General features: G+C 39.2%; 1 long non-coding RNA gene across 1 annotated transcript; it reads left to right on the top strand.

The window, feature by feature from the left end:
- The first annotated feature begins 401 nt into the window (after window positions 1–401).
- Window positions 402–1,597, top strand: LOC121469832 (uncharacterized). The gene is made up of 3 exons (XR_005980082.2): window positions 402–560; window positions 687–788; window positions 1,430–1,597. It is a non-coding gene; the product is annotated as an uncharacterized lncRNA (long non-coding RNA).
- The last annotated feature ends 3,341 nt before the right edge of the window (window positions 1,598–4,938 follow it).

Consider the following 4,938-nt stretch of genomic DNA (forward strand, 5'->3'; position numbering starts at 1 on the left):
TTAGATTACTTGTGCACAAGGGTACAAACTGAGATCTCCTGATTTTTGATAAAGGCCTTGCAGGAAAGGTTATTGCCCAAGCTGGATTGGTTCACCTTTTCACTGACCAGAATTGCTGTTCAGCTCCCACAAAGGGTTGTGGGCCAAATATGTTGGAGGATGGCTTTGTGCAAATTTATTTTTCATACTAGAGTTTTCAGAGCAGCCTTTTAGAGCTAGCTCTGCTCATTGTGTTCTAACTAGGTTGTGGCAGAGCAATGCATGTCTGCAACCTCCTTTTTTATTGTCAGAAAAAAAAAATCTGAGTTTAAAAAACAATGAATCTGCTTCGAATACTGTCTTGGGGGTTGTGGCAAGTGTTGTAAGGACGTACCTGACAGAGCATTTGTTCCATAGCTCACAGGCATAACGAGGTTGAGAGCTCTCCACTTGTTCAGTTTGTGGACTGGCATCCAGATCAGCTAAAGGATGGCATTTTTGGAGTGTTACATCTGCAGATCACATCCAACATATGCAATGCCATATGGTCACCAAGTGGTTGTGGACTTTTTATTTATTAGGTAAGCTACCAGAGCTAATATTAGGTATGAAGCAGTTTATATGCCATCAAAAGAGAAAAGAACCCAAAATAATAGAAATAAGACGAAAACTCAAAGAAATTATTCTTATTACTATTTTTCACACAGGTGTGCAATGGCAATAATGAATCCTGTGGAGACAGACAGATCAGACTTCATCCTGAAGGAATCATGCACCCAGGCATGTTTGGTTAGCCCTCAAATTTGCAGGTAATGTCCCAATATCTTGTACTAGCTAATGGGTAAAGCTGGCAGCAGTTGTCCCAGATTTAATCAGCACCTAGTTTTACAGCTATTGTATCCAGCTGCAGTCCTGTTAGCCAAGAATTTAATTTATCTTTACTTCTTCCTCCCCTTTAATCTCTCTTGAGCTACCCTCGTGCCCTCAGCTATAAACATGGATATCCTGGATATCCCTCAAGTCAGGGAAAGAGTGATGCTATCCATAGCACCAGACCCATCACCTTTAGCCACAGCAGTCCTAAATTCATGCCTGACCTCTCTGTCAGCATGCTAGAAAGCACCATGAGGCACGTTTGTATTTTACTTCTTTATATTTTACCAGGAGTAAATATATAATAGCTTATATTAAACCAGGAGTTTATATTTTAGTCCTTTTTAAAGGCCAGGATGTATTCTGACATTGTTGGGCACCATTTTGATTTTAGACATTGAACCACAGTACCTGCCCTGATTCTACAATCTGAGATGTGATGCTTGGGGATGTTCTGGTCTCAGACATTTGCAAGTGTCTGCTCTGAGCCTCAAAAGTGCCAGACCAAAGCAGCCTCTCAAAGTTTCCCAGTAAAGGACTTCAAATTACCAATTTCTGCTTCTGTTTCTTTTTTCAGCAAATGCCACAAAATATAATGCACACTCTTTTCCCCGACCCCATAAGATACACTTACCCTTCACAATGCCATACCCTCTGCACTGAAATATCAAATTGTCTTCTCATCTCTCTATCTCTTTTGTTTTGGTTTTTGGTGAGTTTTTTAGTATTTTCTTTGTTTGTTTTTTATTTTGTTTGTTTGTTTGTTTTTTCTGGAGGGAAACCAGCCTGAGTTGCTCTTAATAACAAACTTAGCTGCCCGTAGGCAGGTGCTAGATGCTTCAGTTGTCTGTGTTTAGGTACCCACAGGTGCTAAATTTAGGTGAAAGTAGGATATTTCTCATGCATAAACACCTGAAATCAGCTCTGCACCAACATTAGAATGACAAATCTGGCCATAAATTCAATATAATCCACTGTGAACATCTATCTTCTTCAAAACACTGGAGAATGTTATAACAATTTTGAGACTTAATTTGGAAGAAAAAAGGCCATGAGCCAAATAACTTGCAGAATCCTAGATTCCTAAATGTTTTTTTCTAAAATAGGATGGAAAATTTCTGGTTGGTTTGGCTGTTTGAATCTCAGAATTATTTAGGAAAGGTTTTCTTCTGTTTCTGATAATCCAGGGGAGTTAACAGCATTCAAAGAATTCTACATCTACAGGGCTAGACACCAGTTGTAATTATTGAAAAATATTTGTAATTTTTAATTTATGCCTAAGTACAGGTAGCTTCTCATTAAATCAGTGCTTTACCCTTTATCCTCGTTAATTGTTTCCAATTTCTGTGATTTTTACATAGTAATTAAAAAGTAGTGTATTCTTTGGTTTTGAAAATCTTGACTTATTACAGCAAGAAGCGTATGTTCAGCCAATGGAAATTATATGTATTTGAATTTGGAATGAACTGAGTCTTAAAACACGCATATTAAAATACAAATATCATATAAATATTGACCTTATTCAATATAGTTGAATATAGTCCATGTTGCATTGATTGATGTTTTCCTTGAGCAATAATTGTTTTGAAAACCATGAGATTGGTGTGTTTTGTTTCCTTCATTTCAAAGAAAAATATTTTGATTAGAGATGGCCAAAAATCCCAATTTCTATCTAGTGGGAAATTTTTGTATTGCAGCACTTAGTTTTTTCCCAAATCTGGTGAGACTTGAAAGGCTGAAATTTCACACAATTTGTTATCAAGCACCTGGGAAAAGAAAAAAAAAAAAAAAAAAAGGTGGAAACAGTAAAACATCTTTTTTTTTTCCTGTGTGATTTCAATATTAAATTGCATTTTCTGTGCTACTGATTTGCCCCAATGAGTTGCAGGTGAAAAATCTCATGGAATCATCCTCCTTCCATGGCTCCCTGAACTGACAGCATCTCCCTAGGTGCAACCTGCATGAACCAGAGTGGAGAATTCTCTAAGGGAAACTTTGATTGACAAGGCCATGGGGGAGAAAATGCAATAAAAGAAAAAAGGAGTTTTCTTCAGGACGTGGGTGGGAGAACACCTTGGAATGACTTGCTGTTTAAATGAAATAACAGGGAAGGAAGCAAACATCATTCCAACATAAAGAAGTAGAATTTGCTGGGAAAAAAACCAAACCAACTTGTTTCTGCAAGTGATACAACTGAATAAATTATAATGGCAGAGGAGAACAATGGCATTGCAGTGGTTTGTCTTGTGTTCCTGTTTGTAATTTTTCTGGTCACTGTGATATGCTGACACATGGGTTTGGAATCTTTATACTAGATGATTATGGATGTTTTGATTGAGTAGTTATGAGGCTGGATTTTTCTGACCTCTGCAAGTATAACAAGATATTTATAAGATCACTGCAACCCCAATGATGTTATTAATGTAGGTATGCTATACACACAAGTGAATTATAGTCCAATAAATAGAATAAAATTCAGTGTAAAACAAATGCTTTATAGCTTTGAATGAATATATGAAATAACACATGGATGTGTTTAAGAAATGGAAGGCTTTAAAATGCATTCTTCACTTCTTTCCCTGGTGCACTGGTTTCATTATCAATTACCACCATATCCTCCCATGCCAGGGAGACTGTGAAGAGGAAAATCCTCACTTTTGCTTTGTGTCAGGGAGAGGCAGTAGCTGTTACAAGGGTTTTTTTTCTGCTGAAGGATAGATTTCAGTGGAAAATTCCTGTCCAGCTCTAACATTTTTGATCAGTATGCACAGTAGTTTCCTGGAAGGCACGACCAGCACATCTGAAGCCCGAGTCAAGCCTGGGTGCAGAGCAGCTTCCAGTGTCCTCAGCTTTTCCCAGCTGTGAAGCAGCTTCAGGACACACTAATTAGCTCCAGCAGAGGAGTCCACCAGGATTTCTGGTCTCACTTCAGGTTTCACTTCACTTTAATTTGATATTAAGTATCTAAGGAAAACATGTCCTTTAAGCTATGCTCAGTGGGAAAAAGGTCTATTCAGAAGCTCAGGGGTTTTTTCCTGAGGTCTTTAATAGATGACAATAGAGAGTCATTCATATATCTCTTTACTAGCTAATTTGTCAAGCTTTTTTTTTTTTTAAGCAACGGAATTTTTTTTTTTTAGTAAAATTAATTCTGATTTTTTTACAGAGCTTTATATATGATGACAAATGCTTAACACAAGTGCAAAACACCAGGAGGCCTAAAATTATACCTGTCCTTAAATACTGTGTTTGTTGGATACCCAAGATATCCCAGGAATAAAGTGCCCATGTGTCAGAATCTGAGATATTAATGATTCCCAGATTGTAGAAAGTCTCTGTCTTTCAGCCCCGTTGCCAAAGCAGAAGCCATAATTGGTCTGTGCTGGTTTCAAGGTTGTTTATTCTGTTTATCTCTAACATGTTCTGCTGCCCTGCCGCAGCTCTGTCCTGCAGGGCAGCGTGTGGGGCTCTGCCCTCAGTGGGATGGTACAAACATTAAATACCACAAACTACCTGTGCTGGATTTACAATAACGTGCCAATATCTGTCACCTACGTTGGACAGTGTGTCCCCAGCCTAAACCAACAGAAAAATGCCAACACCACAGTGAAACATGGAGGGCATGAAGAAGGAGAAAAAGGACAAGGCACACCCAATTTCCTCCATCTTGTCCCCTTTGGACCCCTAATCTAGAATCCTAAAATTTTACTTTTGCACCCATGCCACACTTAATTATTCCTTATATCAAACACTCAGAGCTGGTAATTCATCCTGTAAGATTGAAAACTCTTTTCCATGGACAGAGATCACAGCCAGTGTCTCTGGGGGCTCTGTCCAGGGGGGTTCCTGACCCCTGCCAGGGTCCCAGACCTGCCAGGGCAGGCAGAGGGAAGCCCTGGATTCCCACACCCATGCTCTGACTGTACTGAAATCCATCATTTCAGAGCTCTTGCCTTGCCCATCTCTGCTGTTTGATTCACGTTACACAGTAAATGCATGGCATGATAAAGGTGGTGCAGTGAGCAGCTGATCCCCAGCTCCAGGTGCTTTCAGGATGGTGGCAAAGCCCCTTGCCATGGCCAGGGA

The sequence above is a fragment of the Taeniopygia guttata genome, chromosome 4 (genome assembly GCF_048771995.1).
Source record: "Taeniopygia guttata chromosome 4, bTaeGut7.mat, whole genome shotgun sequence".
Classification (NCBI taxonomy): Eukaryota; Metazoa; Chordata; class Aves; order Passeriformes; family Estrildidae; genus Taeniopygia; species Taeniopygia guttata.